The sequence below is a fragment of the Lepidothrix coronata genome, unplaced genomic scaffold (assembly GCF_001604755.1).
Source record: "Lepidothrix coronata isolate B3197 unplaced genomic scaffold, Lepidothrix_coronata-1.0 Scaffold96, whole genome shotgun sequence".
Lineage (NCBI taxonomy): Eukaryota > Metazoa > Chordata > Aves > Passeriformes > Pipridae > Lepidothrix > Lepidothrix coronata.
The window spans coordinates 849,055-871,544 of NW_016690276.1; the positions used below are offsets into that span (position 1 = coordinate 849,055).

Genomic DNA, 22,490 nt, shown 5'->3' on the forward strand with positions numbered 1-22,490 from the left:
TGCTGATTTCCACTCTGTTTATTAGGGGAGCTCAGAGTTTTTGTTTCAGATAACTCCAATTGTCAAGACTGTCAAGAGCGAGTTGAACAAACTCAGGTTAGGATACATGAGGGAATGGGGGAATAAATATTGTAAATTATATAAACTGCAGCCAGCAATTTCATCACAAATGGAAAAGCAAGAGGAGATATTTGGATGTTAAATTCTGTGCTAGGAGTGGGTTACTTCTTGCCTTGAGACATAGGGCATGCTGTAAAAGGTACTTTGAATTGTTTTGAAGGCCATATGCTAATATTGCTCATTAATAACTGAATTTATTTCAATCTCATTTAGCAGGTAAGAGCTGTTGAGACATAAAGTGGAGCAGAAAAAGCCATATGACACAAGACTTCCATAGCCTGGCTCGTGTTCCCTACCACATGTGAGTATATACCATATATGACTGCAAGCATGTCACCCCATGCAGTGTGCACCAGTTTTGACATACACTGAAACTAATTTTTGGCATAGAGTAAGTTTGCACGCTCAAGGGTGAAGGCATGTTCTTGCTGTTGTCTACATATTCTTAGAGAAGTTTGGGTACCTTTGATTCGAGTAATGAATCTGCACTATAGTTACTTGCAAGAGACGGTGTGAACGCTCTCTCTGTCTCTTTCTGTCTCTCTCTCTCTCTCTCTCAAATTTCCTCTGTATTATTCCACTGTGGAAGATGAAACAAGGGATTAAACTACTAAGGGCTAGATTGCAGCACAAGACCTCATCAGCATGTACTGAGGTCTCCTGACACAATCCCCACTGGATTTCCAAATCTGGCAAATTACTCTTTTCTTCCTGACAAGTTGCTGATTTGATGGGATATTTTCAGACCCCTCACCTACATGACTATGAGCAAACCAAGAAACAAGTTTTTTACATAATATGGACAGCTTCTGGAACAGGAGAAGGGGAAGAATGATGTACAGTTGGCAACTCAAGATTCATCAATAGCACTTCATATTTTCTGGTCAGAATACCAGCTTGGCAGATCAGGCATACTAGACTGACATGCTTCTCTTGGAGTTTCGGGCCCTATGTCATCATCTGGCAGGTTTAAAATCAAGGAAGGTTTTTCTTCTGAGGTCAGTGGCTCAGGACTTTGCTGGGCTAAGCTTGCTGCAGCAGTCGTCCAACTGTAAAGACATCAGTGACTTTGTAAACTACACAGTGTAGCAGTACAAAAGGAAGCTGCTAAGTTAAAGTTGCCACATAGACGGATTTTCTCGAAGTATCTTTATCTGAAGGCCTTGGGTTCAAGAAACATTTTTAAGAATATTAGTAGCCCCAGATTCTCCATTTACCAGATATAGCTGTTGTTCCTATCAAAGATCTGTTTAGTTCGTACAAAAAATTACTGCTTGGTCTATGTCAGAATTTTTCAATATTTTTAATATTATTGAGCCCCTAGGTTCCTTCAATCATAGTGAGGATCTTTTCAGAAATTAGGCATGTTTCAGATTAGGGCACATGAAATATCTTTTGTTGCCCTTTTGTGGTCCTCTAGAAGTAACTCTCCACCCTTCTGCATTAAAATCTGCTTATCTACATGTATTTCTGCACTGGGTTGGGTGTGCTCTTTTTAGCAGGAATAAACAATCTCAGGGAATGAAGGAGCTGTCACAAGCAGCTTTTGGAATAAAGAGCAAAGTCATGGAAAGCACAGACCTAAAAGGGTTCTTTTTGTAAATGCTCATATTCGTGGTTAATAAAAATCTAATTCAGAATGTTAATTTACACCCCTCCAACACCCTCCACCCCCCCAAAAAAAAATCCATTCAGACACTGTGCATTTGTCATTTGTGAGCCAAATGCTGACAATCCTGGTATTGTCCTGTCTCACAGTCCAAGAAAAATCAACTTTTATCTTATGAAAAATTATTTCACGTATGTAAAATATTGCAGGGGTTTTTTGTGTGTGGCTGTGGTGTTTGAAATGCCTTGATATATTACAGAGTTAGTACAGCAAACTGTCCCCTGATGGTTTCATGTTCCTCTTAAACAGGCACAAGGAAAATAAGAGCAATGCATCTGATGGTGAGGTTATGGTAAGACACTTCCAAATGATAGTGAATTAAAAGGAAGAATCCTGCAATACAATTTTTTATTTGTTAGTATGTTTCTATGTGAAAGACAAAAGCTCTTTTTGTCCAAGTCCTGTGCTAACACATGCAGAGAGTCCCTTACTCAACAAATTCATATTTGAACAGAGAAAAGAGCTGGGTGGGAGCGGAAATAGAGAATGGAGGCACAGTAATGGAGGCACTTGGGACAAGCTGTGCAGCAGCTACAGTTATAGCTGGCCACAGCATCCCATTAGCTTGACTGAAAAAGCAAAGCTGCTGGCCTTCCCTGAAGACATCACCTTTAACTTAAGCCAAGTATTTATTTAGATTGATTTCCTTATCTGGAAGATGAGGGGAAAAGCCAAAGGGTTCCAAGGGGACCAAACACTAAAACAGTTATTTTTCTTTTTTTTTCTTTTCCAAAAAAGGACAAAATAAAATACTAGCAGTGCTAGAATTTTTTTTTAATCTGTCCTGCCTAATTTTATGGCAATATATGAACTTCACAGTCTGACCTTTTACATATTACTTATCAATGAGTTTTCTTAGCTATTAGTCCCTAAGAAGAGCCCTGTAAGTCAAATAAAGAACTTTGGCACACTGGAGTTATTGATGGTCACTACAAGCAGAGAATAAAATGGGAATATTTCACAAAAAAATGACAAGAAAGGAAAATACAGGTAGCTGATCTGGGCAGATGATCCACATCCTGTTCTTGCACCCAAATTTGTCAAAAAAATCTGCTATAAAAGATTCCTCAGATGGGGATGTAGGAACAGCTTTTGGCTCTGCTATTAGTCCAGCTTGTACAGTGTCGGGTTTAGTGTCTCCAGTAGAGCTGTGAGGGTCTGAGGGGCACCAGGATATCTATACATGTATGGAGAAGAATACTTCTTCCTCAGATCTGCAATCAACCAGACAAAGCTCTGAAAGCCACGAGAGTTGAGTCTATAGAAAAAGGTGTATTCTGGAACAAATAGAGTTTTCTCACCACAAAAAGGTGTGTCTTTGAACAGGCTGGAGAGATTTCTGGCCCATCAGCTCCGTACAGCTATAAAACCTGCCTGAAACATGTCCAGAGGCTCCCTATTGGAGTTTCAGGCAATGTCCTACAATAGTCCCCAAAGCAGAGGAATTGAAAGGAAGGAGTTTCAGAGGGAGGGTGGTAGCCCAAACTAAGCAAATAACTGTTTTGTTTGACAGTTTGCCCAAGGTTCATAATTGAAATAAAAAGCTTTGACCTGTAAGAAACCCTGGGTGTGGTGGAAAGTGCTTCCTGGGCTGGGGGAAACGGGCGAGCCGCCTTGTCAGCTGCCTCGGGCATGGGTGAGCAAATACGTGGTCTCTGGCTGAAGAGTGATTATGATGGGAAATATTTTGCATGGATTCATACTTAATGATTTTCAGGATTACTCAGGTGCTTTTGTTTTAAGGCTTCACTACAGACTTGTTCTTACTAGCTGTGAGAATAATCCTATGCAATAAAAGTTGCTGATTCTTTGGCATAAGCAAAATTTCACTCAGAAGACTTAAATTTTCTAGATCCCATAAACACAATCTAGCATGGCAGAGCCCATTGATGAGGTGATAAGTAATTTGCTGGAATGTACAAATCCTAACAAATGAAGATAATATAACTTGAAAGGCCCCAGAAATTAAGCATCTTAATATGTTGTCAGTATGCTGCATATGCAGCACAAGGCAGCAGTGTTTGAGAGCAAAAATAGGTGCATGCACATGGGTGCATATTTTCCACTGGACAAAAGTACAGGCTTTACATTGGTGAGCAAGAAAATTCCCATGAGATAGCTGGGCAGGAAGTGATACTGGTCCTAATATTATGGCTGTAATTATTGTCTCCATCTTTTGTGCTGAAAACCTTTTTCCCTTCTATCAGAACAGCTCAAGTCCTTTCCTTAGACCAGGATGTGTGAGTTTTATGCACCTCCCCTGATTTCTTGAGGGAAACATATTTGGGAATTTTTCTTTTCTTTTAGTAATTTATATTGAAATACACACCCAAATCCCTCCTCAAAAGAGTAAGAGCTTTCCAAAAGAGCCTAAAACTTAATCCAGCATGAGAGACTCTCCCTTAAATAGAAGCATTTTGGAAGGGCTGTAGTATTCTAGGGCTCTTTTTTTGCATCATATTCCAGATAAAATATGCGCAGAAAATCCAGCATCACACATCTCACAGAGAAGAGCACCTTGTGCATACAGAGGAAGACTTTGCATGGCCTTCCAGCACTGAGGAATTTCAGTTTGTCTGTGCTGTACACTGTCCTCATTTTTTTCACAGTATAATATTTCTTTCTTTTCATAGCCCAGGTATTTCTCTTTCTGGGTATCACTTAAGGGTTTAAAATCTCTCTAATCTAGACTTTTACAAAATGCCCATGTTTATAATGACTAAGCAGCACCCCCAAAAAACTTCTCCCACTACATAACCACTTAGTTACCCGGAGAAGCTATTTTATAAGTGTTTAATCACCATTTTGGTTGTAAGTGGATTTCTTTAACAGTTGTTCTGCTCCAAACCTGTTCTCTGTGTGGGCTTCACCCACAGAGGTAAATGGGAAGTAGACAATGATTTACCTGACCAAATGGCTGCTACCTGTTTTCCTGCCTGTCCTGCTTCCAACCTGTGGCCATCAGAATCATTTGGAATTCTGTTTATTAAGATTTCATGTCTCCCCATCCACAGCATCTGCTTACACTGCGTGTTCCATCTATGCTACATGGAAGAACATGAGGACATTTAATATTCCAAAGTATCTGTTACAAAGAGAGATGGAAGTAAGCTGTGGGTGCATCCATATGTTACTTTTCACCAGGGAGATGAGTGATACATTTCTTAAGGGTACTTGAATTGTTTGTGTCCCCCTCTGACATGCATGCTTTCCAAATAGAATGACCCTGGCTCAGAAAAAACATTTGAAAAAACACCATTTATTATCTGAGCTATGGCTGACAACAATCTGTTCTCTGGTTTGGCCAGATTTTAAAACTTCACTGCTCTAGTTCATGTGCCCATCTCATGCTGCTGTCGTCTCTCTTTGGAGACTGTGGGAGAGGCTTCAGGGTAGCCTACAGAGGTGCTGTAATAGCACAGAAAAAACATCATTACAATTTGTGAAAGAGATTGTTTTAATCCAGGAGACAGTAGAAACATCTTACAAATGGTGAGCATCTGCTCCAAAGAACAATCTAAAACAATCTAAACACTCCTGGGAACTGTGAAATGAGAGTCCACTTTTGTAGTCCTCAGCAGTACTTTTTCTGGTAAATGTTGCAGTGTTGGTAAATGGAGTATATATTTATGGAATAGCTTTGTCTTTGATGGGATCAGTATAACTCTGATGAGGCTCATGTCTGCAAGAAGAGAATTTCATTAGGGTATTTGAAGATTATGAACAGCAATATTTCATGGTTAGCACATATATGTGCTAATTGGCAAATGACAGTCTTTTGCTTAGTGAACTGATCCCAAGGGTGATCTCATTGTTTTCTCATGATTTAACAAGGAGTTAGAATCCTAAACTGTGGTAAAATGCATTCAGAGGTATTTGACCTTGACCAAATCATAGCTTTTAGTTTAATTTTATTTTTCATTCCTTGCAGAGATTTGATAAACTGGAGAAACTTGCCCTGAGTTTTGCACCTACTATAACTGTTTGGTACTATTTGGAATTTCTCTTGTCTCTTTTGTGGGACACTGAAGCATAATTATGCCAGCCTACCCAGCACAGGCTGTTCCCTTCACTGCTCCAGTATAAAGTATCTGTTGTTCTTAAATTCAGTGACTTTCAGAACACTTTAAAAGAATACATTTTCTTGAAAAGAAAAAGAGAGGAAGTCAAGAGTGTCTTGTATTAAGTTGTTTATGCTCCAGTTAATAGTTGTAGAAGCCACCTGTGGAGTGTGTCCTCAGCTTTCCTCAGCCAGGACAAATTGAAGAAGATAGCTTGTCCCTGGGACCTCGAGAGAGTCTCAACATCAATGTTTGCATTTATGGCATACACTTTTCCTGTGCAAAACAATAAATTGGAGAATGAGCTCCAGCCTTGCAGTAAACTGATTAACTCCCCACCTATCATCAATATGATTAAGCGTGTTAATGAGCCTTAATTGCCCAGAGAAACCCCACATGGGACCACCACCCACACATCCTACCCAGGTAACTAAGGGCTCCATTGAAGGTCAGGTCTCAACACCTTCTTCTTCTCGGTGAGCGTAACTTTCTCCAGCCTTGTCTCCTGCTTGGAACCCCAGATCTGGCTCACACCTTGCCACGTTTAAGGCCATCTAAGGACCACTTCTACCCATTGTGTTCAGGTACTGTGTGGGGACAGGGCCCTAAAGAGCAAATATATGGCTGGTGCTGGGGTTGCCCTCAGCTCCCGCCTGCACTGAGCAGCCCCTCTTGCTGCTCCCCTAACGTTATAGCCTTTCAGCTTGACATCCTTCACTGTGGTGGGGCAAAGATGGGATAGAGCAGGAGAGTAACAAAAAGCAATTTGTGCTCCAAAGCAATTTGATGCCATCCCTAATGCACCTGCAAACTCTGATGACTGGTCTTTACGTTTTCAGATGAGTATAGACTATTAGATATGAACTGTTGGATTGGTTCTTGCTTGTGCCTTTTTTTTTATAATTTCCTTGCCAGAAGCCTTTTTTTTCCTTACAAAGACTTTTTAATTTACATTTTCTTTCATCTCAAGGCCTTTGATTCATATTTGCTCTTTGTTTTAGTGTACAGAAAAAGCTTAAGACATACTTGGCTCTGATAATTGTACAGATTTAAACTCTGGTAAGGAACAGAAATATTTGAAACTAACTTTCTCCTGGTGTATTTAAAGATTTCAGTTACTAATACCTATAGATTGCAAATAAAAAATAAAATAATTATCTGTATTTTGTTACTAGATCTTAAAGGAATAGAATCAGCCATAGTTTATATGCTTGTTGGGTGACATTGGGTGTTAAGGAGGAGAGAAAGCTGACATTTGCTTCCAAAGGATTCTTGTGAAGTGACTTTTTGGCTTAAAGTGTAATTGCTTTTCCACCATAAAATTTTGAAAGGAGAGTGATTTTCCAGGTGTTTGATAGAGACTTGGTTAAATAATATGTTTTAAGTCAAATGTTCAACAAAAACCTTTTTTCAGAAAATAAGAATTGAGAAGCGAGAGGAAAAAACCCAGCTCTTCCTCACCCAGAAAGAAAGTATGGGGCTGGAGTTTCAGAAGCCCAGCATTTATCCATTGACCTCATCCAGATGCAACAGTAACCACTTGAAATTTTAGGGCTAAAATATTAATGGATTAATTAATTTTTTCTTTCTTTAACACTGTTTACGAAAATAGTTTCAAATTGCAAAATGCTTTTATCTTTCCCCAGTCTGGAGAGAAAAAAGCCAAAGCCAAATAGGCTTTGGATAAATAAGGCCATATTTTTAAATGCTTTCTCTGTAATGTGTCACTACCTTTAAACACCACCTCAAAGGAGTAGAAGTGTTCCTAAGTCATGATATTTATAAATGCAGGAGAACTGCTGGTGCTTTAATAATAGGAAAATTCTTCAACTTCCAGTCCAATGACTGCTTTGGTTGTGGGGTGGGGTATTTTCCTTTCTGTCCTTTGTTCAAAAAATAAAACAAATCCATACAATGTATGTGCCATCTCTGGATTTATGACCATGAGTATCTACACTCTCTAAAATTTCAAGGGACAAATACTGGACAAAAAACCCTGAAAAAATAAATAAAAAACTTTTTCCCGGATAGATCTGTGAAAAAAGGTGTAAAAGAAAACTGGATCCTCTGGTTGCCAGGTAGAATAAAAAAAAAATTCTTTTCCTCCAGTTGGCCTTCCTAAAACTTATTTTTATGCCCCAGGAATATCTGTTTTCGGCAGTAAAATGGAAGTCTGTGGGAGGCAGTGAAGGACACAACCAAACCAATAGGACAACTTTTCTTGTTTTCAATATTTGCATCCACTGAGCTTTCCCTTTTGAGTGCTTTCTGCACTCAGTATAAATATGTCCACTGAGAAACACTCGTGGAGCCCTTCCACAAGCCCTTCCCTTCCATTTGAATACCCCAAATGAGGTTTCAGTGGGGCTCCGACACTGCCCACAACTTCCCACCCATTACTTAAACTTTACTAGGGCCATCCAGTTTGAGAGCTTAAGGGCTGAGCAGGAAGGGATTTGTAGGCTGCATTTGCATGTTGTAAAACACTTTCCAGAACTGGCATGAGCTGATGCTCTACCTTATAATTGCTCTTTCACTTTGGGAACTTGAAGTAAAATATAGAGATCTCATATATATTCTCTTTGCGATGGATAGTGATAAAAGGGACTGCATCTCATGTGCTGCTGCTTTTTATTATTGTTACAATAATAATAGTATTATGAAAAGGTTTAAAAGGGATTTCTCTAACTCTGATGCAAGAAAGGCTGTATTTCACTAGTGGCAGTTCCCTCTCTGTATTATGCACACGTGAAGTCAGGATACTGCCTAAATGCTTGCAAGTAGCCCGTGTGTGTTTATCACTTTTGTTAACCAAGCCTTCATAAACTTCTTATCTGCCTAAGCAAAATGTAATAAACATCACATTTAGCTGATGCCACCGAACTGGTAGCAGGGGAAGAGACAAGAAACATGTTTCCCTGATATATCTTGGTTTACCCAAAGCCCATGAGGAAGTTACTGAATTACTATTTACCATGAAAGAGTCTTCAGGGCCTGGAGAAAGCTGCTCAAGGTGAAATGTTTGGTAAGAATTAAGGAGAGCAGAAGATGAAGGTAAATAGACCGACCAGCACGCAAGGAAATTTTCTGTTGCCGGAAAAATGGTTCCTAGAGTGGCAGCTCCTCCCCTCTTGCTCTGTTCTGCTTCCAGAGCAGCATCACAACGCGCAATGATACAAGCTGTGCTCTCTGTGTGTGGGTTTGGAGATGTCTGTGTCCTGTTAATCTGCTGAAAAACGTGTTAGTGCGAGCATTTATTACTAGTGACTGCCAACATTTATGGGCAGCAAGTGTAAGCCTATCTGCAACTTTCATCTGTTAAGACATATTTAGGTATCTGAGGGACTTCTACTATTGACACCTCAGCAGCATAAGGAGCCATTTTCAGTTTCATCGTATACTTCTTATGAAATAAGAGCTCTTCATTATAAGTACTTAGCTTTATAGCTAAGTACTACACTGGGAATTTAAAATATCCCACTTTATATTCCACCATTCAAATATCCTGCTATTTTTTTGGCCTGGATCTTGGAACAGAGCAGGAAAATAACTGTAATCCACTTTCCATGTAGCGTCTTCTTGCTTTTCAAAGACATTGGATAATTTCACTGGTGGTTCTCCCATTTATCTACGCCAACAACTATGATGTTTCTTCTGGTATCCAACTACTCCATGACCCTGAATTTGAAGACTTTTCTTTGCTTGGCTTTTGTTAAAAGCAAGCTATTTCAGTTTACCCACTTAAATCTGCCAATAAAATGCCCTAAACCCAAGCAGTGACCTAACAATATGGTTGGATGCATGGTTCTTTCTAAAAGACATAATGACATGGGGATCTCTGTACCTTAGCTGCAGTACAGTCCAGGAGAATGGTTGGGATAAAAGGCACTAATGGGAAGCTCAGGATATCTCTCCTGAGAAGTCAGGGTAGGACAGGGTGCTTTTCCCTGGCTCCTCTTGAAATGTGTGGACTAGCTGGATCAACTGGACCAGGGAAGGAAAAAAAGGCTTTCCATTCTCTGTTTGAGAGCTTCAGTCGGAGTGCAAAGGATCCTTTTTCAAATGATTTTTTTGTTTATTTGTATCTCTTACATGTAATTTCCAATATACAATTACAGTAAGTGGTGATTATTTTTTTGTTTGCTTCTTTAATAGTATTTGCCACTGGGTTGTTTGGTAACCATTTTTTATGACTGAAAATTGGTTTTAAAGTTTTCTCTTTCCTCCTGATAGCATTACGAAGATCTAAGTGCTTTTATTATGATATTTTTCTTTATTTTAGAGGAAAAACTGTAAAAGCAATATTTGGCCAAAAGTTAACCTTAGCTTCTAAAAGTTTCGATATGCAACTAGTCCCGTAGCCAGCCTGAGCAGGGGAGAATATGCAATGATGAATATTTTAAATCTGAGTAGTGTGAAGGCATGGCAAAGCCGAGGGTATGAAGGGGATGTGGTGGGTGATTCCTGGATGCATAAACTGTTTTAAATATTTTCTTGCCAAGAAATTTCCATTTTTTATTATGAGCTGAAGACAAATAGACTTTCTTGTTTCCTGGACATTTTACCCATTGGCTTTCCCCTGATGCAGTGCTCTGTCATTAACTCATCAAAAGACTTACTCTTTGGAGCCTCATCAGGAGAAAGCCAGGGTACTAAACTGCTGGAAATCATCCCTGCTCTGCAAAAGAGTGGCAGTCCAATGGATTGAGTGACATGGCAGATCTTGAAAGCATAGCACAGCAAGGAAGGAAGGAGTTCCATAACTGCAAGAGTATTTGGCTGTTATTTTTAGAGTTGTTTGACTGAGAGATCACTATGCAACAGTGATGTGTATGGGGAGAGCTAGTGAAATAGTGCTGGAGATGGTTATAGTCTGATGTAACTCCAGTGTGATGACAATTCCCTGGCGCTAGTGTTTTATCCCTGACATGCAGTGCTCTACATGTCAGCTTTCTTTTGTTTTCCATGGCTTGTTTCTCCTTGCTTTCCTCATCATATAACAGTGAGCAAATGAAAAGGATCCTTTTACGAGATAATGAATGCCTTTTGTGGTTTTACATATTCCATTTTTGAGTATAGGAGAAAGGCACTGTATGGTTGAGCCTGTGACTGGCAAAATGGGTAACTGCAAATAAAAGGGCACCTAATTTAAAATAAACTGAGACCCTATTTCTTCCCACTGGGAGAATGAAACAGTCTCTCAGCATGGGACTTCTTTGCCTTGGGTGGATCTCTGGTGTAGAAATCCACTGTTTTCTTACTGCTATTTTTCAGATCGAGTCTAACACACTTAGAAAAGGCAAAACGTGGCCAAAGGAAGATCTCAATAAAGAAATGTACCTTTTCCTATGCAAGGTCTGCTGACTTAATTAGACTTTCACCAGGGCCTCCTCTCCATGTGGTAGTCATATAGCTTGCTGGATAAAAGTAAAATAGCTTAAACAGTTTTTTTACAAGAACTTTTTATGGCTGCTTCTATATTGAGCCCCTATCCTTGTTTTGATGTCTTAAGGAATAGCAAGATCTTTTGTTGTCATTGTGCGAAAGGTCAAATTTTATCCCCTGTGACAACACAGCTGCATCCAGGGAGAACTGCTGTTGTTATTGTATTAAATTGGTCATTTTATGCTCTCCAGAATGTCCATCTCTTTTTCAAGGGTTTAAACCCAAGAGGAAATCCCATTAATATCAAATAACATTACAGCATAGGAAGAATAAGAATACAGATATATACACATAACCTGTATAGACATGACAAACAGTAAATATAGAAGTCATATTTATTATGTGAGTCCTAAACCAAGGAATTTCAAGAGAAAGAAAATACATAAAATATACTCCATAATAGTGAAATGAAATTAATATTATAAAAGAACAATGGCAGACTTACTTCTAATTAAAATAACACTTGTTGGATTAAGTTTCAAAGAAGTGATCAAAGAAAATACTGAGCACAAAACAGGGTACACAGTAAGTGTTTAGTACATCAAAACATTTTAAAGTGTTTCAGAGAAGTATGAGATGTAAAAGGGGAAAAAAATCAGGGATTATGTTGAGATTATACTGAAACTTGACTAAAGGACCAACACTCCTGAACAAATAACCTTGCATTAAACTAATTAGATTTTAGAATATGAAATTGTTAAAGTTTGCTATCTCAGCTGTTTCTTTAAACTGGAAAATCCATATTGTAAAAATAGTTAGTGGTTCAGAGGGCAGAAGCTATAAAATACTGATGAAGGTTGGAGAAACAATAACAAAATCCACAAAAAAATGCAGCCTGAAGTCCCAGTTCTTGGAACCCTTAGGCAAGTGAAGAGCTCTTTGTGCAAGTCCATTTACCGGACTCAGGTGCACTGCTGCTATCAGCAAGGTGTATGTGGGTGCTTTGGGATGTACTGTAAGCCCAGGATGCTTTGTCTGAAGTTTAAGACTGAGTAGTTTAACTGAAGTGAAAAACATTATAGGCAACAGATTTATTTTTAATCGGCGAGCATTCTTCCACACTGCTGTTGTCCTAGAGACACTCATTTGTTTTTATTCTTTTAAATTTCCTCTAAAGATTTCTGCCCTGTAAACTTTCTTACTCAGTAAAGATGTCTAGTGTTCGTTTTTGATGGCTTTCAAGCTCTATTTAAATCAATAAGGATTGTGAATGCCAGAAATTCATAAGAGGACTCCAGCACATTGAAACTTGTGGAGGATGTTATGGCTGACTGCTGGCTCCTCTTGCTGGTGAAAGATGCTGAGGCAGGCAGCCAGCTGCCCTCCCCAGGAGGGAGTTAGTCCCTGGATCTCAGTTTGGGAACGGCTGTCTTAAATAATTTTGTTCAAATATAGTGCCTTTTATGTTCTTTCCAATGCTCTGTCCCTCTTGCAATTACCATTTCACATGGGAAGCATGTACCCTTTCTTCTTGTTCCTCTCCTGTTATTGAGATGGGCTGTCAGTGTTTTACTTCCAGTGTAATACATACTCAAACACATATATGTACATATGTATCCTATGGCAGAGTGAGGTAACAAGAAGTGAATTTGACCCTAAGCTTCTAGAGTTTGCACAGCAAATATGAAATAAGACTGTGCTGCATATAAATAAGCATAACTCGAGTCTGTGAATAACGTTTCAATCAACTCTTGGCCATTAAAGTGTGTTTTACATGTTTGGGGTTTTTTATAAGCATACTACAAGAGGCACTGGGTAGGTGATCAGTATATCTTATGAACAAAAGCATTTTTGACATAGTGTATACGGTAATTATATCTTTCCTAAGTAATTTTGTAGCTGGCTGATGGAGTTTTCGATATTCTGTTTATGACAGTTTAAGGGTTGATTTGAAAATCACAGCCCTGCACTATGGACACTGTACTCCAGCAAACAGATGGTAGAAAACCATCAGTTGTAATCTATGAGTAAACAAAGACAAATGAAGCCTGGTATTGAGTTTTGAAGATGAGATGTAATTGTGTTATAGAACTGTAAGAATGCTGTGTCTCATTCTGCCTGCACAGTGAAGAAAAGCTCTATTTAATCTGGCATGATAATACCATTTTTTTCCACATTTCTGAAACCTCCAGCTTTGGTGCAGTTGGAAAATCATAATGTCTGATCAACATTTAGGAAAATGGGAATAAATTGGTTGCATATGTGTATTTTTCCTTTATGAAATACCCAGGGCCAGTGAATGGCAAACAGACTTGTTGAAGTTGTTTACCAAGGAGAAGCAATGCATAAAGCACAAAGCCACAAGCTCTTCACAAGACACAGAGAATACTACTGTTTTGGAAAGCGAGAGAGAGCATTTGCTTCTAAAATAGAAAGGATTATGTTGTCTTTTCTAAACATAGACAAAAGGTGAAGAGATCACACAATATTTGTTTTTCCACCAGACGGTTTATTTGAACGTGTTTAGGGCAGGGGGGGGGATTCTCCTCCTCTGGCAACACGTAGTATGAGAAGGAATTGCAGAGGAGTAGTGCAGTGCTCAACACTTTGAGGTCAGGAAGGTGAAAGCACGCCAAAAGCTTTGCCAGGAGGCTCAAACATTTTTGTGGTTTCATCTGTTTACCTTAGCAATGATAGAAGATTTAGACAATTACCCAGCAGCCTCAAACAGTGTCTTGTTGGGCAACACTACATCTCCCTTTCAGTATTGTCACCAGGAGTATATTTTGAGCATTTTCATTCAAGTGTTGTTATAATCAGGTCTGATATAATTAGGAGTTAAAGAATAGTGGCTGAAATGATCCAGTTAGAAGAGATTAAGTGGAGCTTGTGGAGAGAAGACAGAAATTGTGATGCCTTCATTAGAGCTCAGTCCAGGACTGCATATTTTATGTTGCTAATGATACATTGCAGCTCAGAAGGGCATGCATTTTTGAAGATTTTCTGTATCTTTTCAAGGAATTGAGTGAACAACTTTGCCCTTTTGGTCTATGCACTGGCATTGGAGCACTATAGTACAAATCCCTGATTCTCACATACTCAGTAAATAGTTAATTATTTTGGTGCCTCAAAGGAAACATTGTTTTTCAGTCTCTCAGTTCAGCAGTGTGAAGCAAAAGTGTTTGTAAGGCCTTTTTCTCATTGCCAAATGTTTCATTTTATGGCACTTTTAATTCGGTTACACCTTCCTTTTGTTCCTTTTCTATTTTTTTACGTCTTCTTTCTCATCCCTCTCTTTATTACTTCCTGAGGGTGTGTTTTTCTCTTTGAGTTCCATGTTTTCTAGGTTTCTCTTGCCAGTGCAGCAGCAATAGTTATTCAGTTGTTTTCTAGGAGAGCCAGTACTTCTGTTCATCTTGGTCTTCTCTTGTTTGTCTGTAGGAGGCAAAGAGAAAAGGGAAACCAATTGAAAAGTGAAGTATCTCTGCTGAGAGGGAAACCTTGGGCTCACAATAGACAATCTACCTGTGTTACAATGAGCTGTGGCTAGGATACAGGCCAAAAAAAGTGTGGAGCATGAAGTGCACAAGGACAACTTGAATACACAGATTTCACAAAACAGCAGTGCAGGAATCTTGCTGGAACAAGTTTTCTCCTAGTTTTTTCAGCATTTCTAAATTTGCTTTGGCTAGTAATAAGTCTTTCCCCACATCTGTCTCTACTATGACTGAGGTGAAAAAAAGCCCCATGCCTACAATTAGCAGGGACAGTACAGGTTTGGACCCAAGAACAGAGAGACATACACACAGTGGAAGAAGCTCTACTTCAAAGATAGTTTGCCTTCTCCTTCACGTATCTGCCCCCAAATACTGGAGAAATATTCTGCAAATTAAATATTTTGAGTCATTGGACGATAGACCAGCTTCTGCATATGTGAATGTAGCATTAATACACCAACCCCCTTGAAAGTGAGGAAGTGTATTAACTCCTCTTGAGTGTGAGAAACTGAAATTATGTGAGGTTAGAGTGAAGTTAACTGAAGTTATGTGAGGTTAGACACATCAGTGTGCCTGCATCATCAGTGAGCATGGCCCAGAACATTTGCCATCTGAAACAGCTGGTCTTGAGGACCTGATTGCTCAGGCCAAGGCATTTGTACTGGCTGCAGCCTCACCTTGTGCAGGGGATGCCTGCTGGCCTCAGAGTGCGTTAGGTGCACTGTTGGGATGCATTTTCTGACTTACTGCTTGTAGTTCGTACACTGAGGTTGCTCCACAACTGCTTCAAAGTGCACTCCTGATGCACACTAAAATGCTAATCTAGTCACACTTTCAAACATTCCCATTTTAAATTCACCTTCCTTTCATTATAACGTGTTACAGTCGACTAAACTGTGGTCATAAACTTCTAACATGATAACCTCAACTGCTGATCTGTTATTTCCTTTAATCAATCATAGAAAAGAGAGAAGCAGTAATAACGTAATACTGAGGTTGAAAACCCTGATCTGTAAGGTAATGTGGGATGGTACTGGACTGCCTTTGAGATGCAGTACAAGTTGCAGCAGGAATATCTACATGGGGGCTGTGGTGCTGCCTACATTTAGTAATAAATTAGTGCTGACATTATAAACACTATGCAACGTATCGGCGATTCAGTTTTCAATCACCCGTTCCCACGCTGTCCGTTTTATCTCGATTGTTAATTTAATCCTGGCACTAAATTGCCTCGCTTCTCTTAAATCTCCCGGTCCCGCCAGCCAAGTGCGGGGGGATTTGGCTGGGTGTGTGGGAGGACGCGGCGGCTAGTTACTTGGCTGGTGATTAATAGGGGAGGGTGACCGGCCCGTGAAGCCCCGTCTCTGGGGCTCCGCAGCCCCCTGTGAGTGACCGGGGGTCCCCTCGAGTGGCAGAGGCGGGGGGGGGGGGGGGGCAGTTCCGCGCCGGCCGCCGCGGGGGGGCGGGGGGAGGAGGCGGCGGCAGCTAGTCCTGAGCCGGCTGGCCGGGAGTGCGAGCACTAGTGGGAGCTGGAGAGGGCGAGAGGAGGGGAAAAAGCCCCAAACCACCCAAGACCCGAGTACAGCGGCTGCGAGCCAGGCCGGGAAGGGGGTGTGCGCGGGAGGCAGGCGAGGTGCGAGCGCGGCGAGAGAGGCGGCAGCTCTGGGAGAGGCGGCAGCCCCGCGGAGCCCGGCAGCCTTCGCAGGCGGTAAGGACGCGGGAGCCGGGCGGGGAGCGAGCGCTGCGAGGCGGAGATGCTGCGGCGGGACTGGCCGGGCACCTGCGCGGCCGGGGGTCCCCGCGAGTGACGGGCTTGGGAACATCGGTGCCCCCGGCTGTGTGTCCGCCTACGTGGGGGCAGCGCCCCGAACCTCACCGGAGCCTTCCAGCCTAGCGCCGGGGCTCTGCCTGCCCCGGCCGGCTGCTCGAGGGACCCAGGGCGGGCCCGCTCCTGCCCCGTCCCGTGCGGGGCACGGAGCACTCGCCGCGGACTGTCCCGAACTTCAGCTGAGCAGCTGCGGCGAAGCGTGTTAGTGGCCCCAGGTCTGTCTAGTGTCCTGGGTGGGACAATGCAAAAAGCGGTGCCTGAGAGGGAGTAAAAATAAGGAGTGTAAGGATAATTCTCCAGAAGGCTCTCTCAGCATGCAATGATTTGCAGTGTGGATGCTTCCTAAGGGAGAGCTGGTGTCTTTATAGCACTCACCGATTTTTCCTTTCCATGAACTTCTCTGAGTGACCCTTGACCCTGTGTAAACTTCTAGCAAGGTGCCGCGGCAAGAAATTTCATAGCTTTAATTTTACACTCTGTCAACTCCCACACGATTTTATTCTGAACCCTTGTTTGATAGTACCTATGTCTTGCATAGTTAGTGCAGAATTGGTCCCTATTCCTCTTTGTCCCATTCACGCTTTTATAAACTTCCAGCATTTTTTCTGTTGTCTCCTTTTTGGGCCAAAATGGTCTCTTCTACTTCACTTAAAGTTTACTTCAAGAGGAGGGAAATGAGTACAGACAGAGTTATTTTCTGAGAATGGATCATTTTGAGTGACAGGCATGTTCAAGTTAGGATGGTAAAAACTACGGTCTCTGGGAATAACTTGTGGAGGCAGTGTACATTAATTTGACAGAATGAGTACCATATGATGGCCTACAGAGGATGAAATCGCCTCTGTATGATGACTAGTGTGGTTTGCACCACCACTTATTCCTGCTTTCTTTTACTGGCACAGGCTGTACGTGCAGGGAGTGGATTTCTTTAAGAGGTTTTTAAAAGCAACCAAAAATGAAAACAGCATTTTACTATTAGAGTGATATGGTGAATTCATAATGTGCTTATAGGAAGATTCTCTGGTTCATGTGTTGAAATTTTGCATTGTTATAAAACAATTTTGCAGTTATTTCAAAACAAGGAATCCATCACAGTAAATACAACTAAGAGCCTTGACTGTCTTCCCACAACCCACTGCCCTGCTTGGCTTCAGCTGAGCTGCCCTTGGTTGACACTTGTGCAATGAGGGAAAAAACTCTCAGGCCTTTGAGGAAGTTATATCTGTACCTATCTATGTCTGTGTGTATCCCTGACCTATAGCAGTCCTTCCTGTGGGTCAGTATACTGAATGCTTTGGCTTCAAGTTAGCACTTAAGTGCATACTTAATTTTAAGGATACAAAGGGGTCCGTTTTAATTGGTGCACTTGTGTAATTAAAGTGATGCATGTGCTGGGGTCTTTGCTGCAGTCAGGCACTCCTCCCTCGGCAGAATCAAGCCCTCAGGTCTTGAAACTCTGTTTAAAAGAGCTTTGGTTGGTAATGATGTAAACTGACAGATTCACAAAGGCTGTTCCCAGCATCTAATCTTTCTTGCCTGTTTCTGTCATTCTTCTCAGTGTATTGTTTCCTAGCAAAAAAGAGCTTCAATAAGTAAGACATAATATCTGTTGCCAGGTGTAAGGAAACAAGGAGAAGAAGTCTGATGCTCAGGTGGGAAATCTGTTACTACTCCCAAGAAATAAGATTAACTTTTTTTTTTTTAGAAGAATGTTTATGAGCTGTTCTGTTTCTTAACCACTGATTCCTTGATGCTGACTACAAAGCACTTGCCCAGACTGTAAATCCTCTGGGGAAGGGGCTGCTTTGCTTTGTCTTATGAACGTGATACTGAATGCAGTGTCCTGGGGAGAGTGAAGGGATGTCTCTGGGTCTGGCCCACACTGCTGCTGACAACAGCCATTGTAAGTACTTTACAGCTTTCAGATAGAACATGGGCTAAGCCAGAAAAGTCTCTAAAAACTTGTGACGGGTATTTTCTACTGACTTTATGGTAGATGCAACAATAGAGTAGCATATAAAGCAACATGGTTATCTTGGTTGTCATTAAATTAAGAAGTTGGGTGAGGATTCATAGATATAAAAATATTTGACTCATATGTGCCAAAGCGATCATTGTGCTGTAAATACTGCAAATACAGAACAGAAACAAATTCATTACATCTATTTGTGGTACCCTGTAAAACAAACTATAAAATATATCTTAGATTTATTGCCATTCAGATTTTTGTTCCTTTTCAGAAGATATGAGCTATTTTTAAATTGTCTCAAACAAACTGAAAACCTTGCAGCAGATTAGGCAAAATCTGGAGAAAACTGATTTGAAAACCCTGCAGTTTGGTTTAAAGTTCTTGTGTGTCAAACTGATTTTTTTTTTTTCACTGGCATACGTTTTGGACTGGTCTTACTTCTGGTGAGCCCTTTCTTCTTGATGTTTTGTATTTGGTTGAAGTAGCAAAAATGTGAAAAGGGTTATAGGATAAGGTTTTGAAAAGTCTACGAATTGTAACATTCTGATGATAACTAATAATCATATTATGCTCTATATTAACAACCTTGTTCTTTTGAGTGCATTAAAGGAGGAAAGATTTATCTATTACAGCATTTACAAGGGCTGGACCTTTTTGTAGTAAGGAAATGATTTTGTAACTAAAATACTTCATAATGTAGTGTTTGATTACATTGTAGCAGTTTTTTCACACACTACATTACTGAGTTTACTTTTCTGTGCTTAAAATGTCAACAGTTCATCAAGCTGTAAAAAAATTGCTGCGTGATCAATTATTCTTTATGATCAGTTCATGCCACACTGTGCATGCACACCCAGGTTTGAGTGCTTACACAGTACACACAGAGAGGTGCGTGGATCTGTGTGTCTCTGGTACACAGGCAATATGTTTTAGCTGCTCTCATACACGGACTATGTTGCAGGATTGTGATAAGAAGCAAAACCCAAAGGAACCTCTTTCCTTAGGTGTTGTGTCTCAAGGCTGGGGTCCCCACTGGCTGAGCGGTGTGTCGGTGCTCCAGCCTTTCTCTCCACAGGGTCACTTACAGGGGGTGCCTCCTCAGCCCAGCTGCTTGCTTTTCTGCTGCTTGTCAGAGTGAATATCTTTTAGGCCTCCAAGCCTATGTCAGATTTGGTTATAATTGGCCAATAGACTCAAAACTTATTAGAGAGGGTCTGGCAGACATGTTTATCCACAGATAAGCAAGTCCAAACATTGCCTTGGGAAAGTAGGCTGAAGGAGCTGTGTTCTGTTGGAGTCTGGGTGTAAAGCTAGTCCTCATCTGGTGGTACAACGACCTGTTGGGAGGGCATTTGCATGTAAGTCACAATTATAGTTTTGAACCTTATATAATTGGTATTTGGAGTCATCTGTGGCAGCTTGCAGGACTGCAGATAGAGATCCACAGAGTTTTCAGAGTTTGAGGAAATGTGCACAAACCACTGAATGTAATGAAGAGACTAGAGTAGCAATGTGCATATGGGAAGAGCATCGGGGAGCTTAGGTTCCCCCTTTATATGTTCCAGAAAGTTTTTCCAGTAGTGAGGGAACTGTAGTATGCAGTGACCTGCATTACACAGGTCTCAGGAAGTTTCTTCCCCTGAAACTGACTGTGTTACACATTAAAATTAATTCAGTGCTGAAATCAAAATGCATTACTAGAACCTCTACACTTCGATGTCATGAAGCCAAAGACTGCAGTTTCACTGACCAGGATGAATAAAGGCACATATTTAAAATGTTCATTCTTTAAAGTTACCATTTATTTCCTTAACACAAAAATAACTGTTGCTATCTTACTGAAACAAAAGGAAATATTCTTTGGTGTTCAGAAAAATTTCACATCTAAAGCCTAAAACACAAAATGGATTGTATATAAGAAACATTTATAAAGTAGCCACTTAAAAGTTTTTAAAAGGTTAAGTTATTCAAGACCTATTCCCTGAAGCTACAAACGTATTTGTTCATGCATAACTTCACTAAGGAATACTTATGTGAGTAAAATTATGCACTTACAGGTTTGTAAAGTGAAGACCATAATTAGCTCTAGGTTAATTCTCCTGCTTCCTAATTAAAAACACACAGGTCAATTAAGGATCAAACGAGACATTACCTTTGTGATTATCTTCCTTGGCAGAAAGAGCTGTTCTGATAAATATTTCCATTTCACTGTAATGTGACCTTTTGTCCAATTTGAGTTCCTTTATCCTTACCAATTTTAGCCAAGGAAAAAGAGTTGTATTTAAAACACACTCCAAAAAGGTAAAATGCTGAAGAACATATTTTGGGAATGCATATCTTTTAGGGGAAAAAAACGGTGGGTGAAAGAATAGATTTATTTGCCTTGGGTTGATAATGTGTACATGAACAGAGATTGGCTGTTTTGTTTTTATCTCTCCTAAGTAAACAAATATAGCTTTATTTGTAACCAGACAGTTAAATACAGTTTTCTTCATGTGTCTGACAATTTGTCCCTTTCCTGACAGAAGTGATGATGAAATGACATCCAGAGGCTTGCATATGGAGTGCAGAGGGTATAGCTGTATATACATGCTAAATCTTAGCTAGTCATATTTGCTTCAGAGCCTGTTGATTGTAGTCTCTGTGTGTATGTGAGAAGATTTGGACAAGGCAAAAAAATTCTTGCTTCTGTGCCAGACATATTGCAAAGTCAGGACACTGTAATGGAGATAAGGTTAATTAGCTATTTGCATTTGCTACTGAAGTTGGATAAATAAGGTTTGTTTTTTTTCCTACCAGGGAATTTCTCTTCAGGCATAACTATCTGGTGATGTTTGTTAAAATGAGTAGAGCACGACTTTTGTAGCCTGAAGAAATACAATTAAGTGTGTGCAAGCATCATAGATTTCTTTTATTCATAGGCAAGTCTTGTAGGGTCTTGTCCTACCAGAGAATTGAAGTGGAGAAACCCTTCAAGCCAAGAAGGGTCGTGCTGCTCCAAGGAGATGCCATAGGATGGGCCCATATCATCTTTCTATCTCCATTTCTGTCCAATGGGGTGCAGATACAAGTACCCCTTTTAAAAAAGTGTTTTGAGACCCTGGGTCACGAATGAGGTCGAGTCCAATCTGCTGCTGTTGATGGACAGAATGAAACTACAGTTACTCAGGAGATTGTTTCATCTTTAAAAATATTAATGTGAATTTTCTTTTTCCTTTATTTGCAAGCATTCCTGGGTAGGCATTCAGGGCTACTGCGTTCAGCACCTTGCAACTATTATGTTGTTGTGCTTAGGGTTTAAAATACCAGTATAATTTCTGTCTGGAAGTTGGTAAGAAGTACTTTGTCTTAAGATTGCCTCTGTGATTTCTGCATTTAAACTACAGTCCCTCTAGCTTGGTGGTTTTCATGAGACACCCATCACTGTGAGCTTCTTATGGTAGGAAGCATTCATAGAATCATAGAACCATAGGATCATTAAGGTGGGAAAAGACCTTTAAGATCATCAAGTCCAACCTAGGTCAACCTAACACCACCACCATGTTCACCATGTTAACCACATCCTCAAGTGCCATATCCACACGTTTTCTTAATACTTCTGGGGATGGTGACTCCACCACCTTTCTGGGCAGTCAATTCTAATGTTTTACAACCCTTTTCAAGAAAAATAATTTCCTCATATCTAATCAAAACCATCCCTAGAGCAAATTGAGACCATTTCCTGTTACTTGTTACCTGGGAGAAGAGACTGACCCCCACCTCACTATAACCTCTTTTCTGGTATTTGTAGAGAGTGATAGGGTCACCCGCTGAGCCTCCTTTTGTCCAGGCTAAGCACCCCCAGCTCCCTCAGCTGCTCCACATGAAAGCTGTGCTCCAGACCCTTCATCAGCTCCACTGCCCTGCTCTGGACACGCTCCAGCACCTCAGTGTCTTTTTTTGTAGTGAGAGGCTCAAACTG

The 22,490-nt window shown here is 40.6% G+C and overlaps 1 protein-coding gene across 2 annotated transcripts in view; it reads left to right on the forward strand.

The window, feature by feature from the left end:
- The first annotated feature begins 340 nt into the window (after positions 1-340).
- BMPR1B (bone morphogenetic protein receptor type 1B) overlaps positions 341-22,490 on the forward strand; it is a 256,353-nt gene continuing 234,203 nt past the window's right edge. The window contains exon 1 of one of the 2 annotated variants that reach the window (XM_017822263.1): positions 341-421. The gene's annotated coding sequence lies outside the window, so the exon portion shown is untranslated. Of the gene's footprint in view, positions 422-16,391; positions 16,441-22,490 lie in introns of those variants that run through there. The other variant, XM_017822265.1, reaches the window with a different exon arrangement.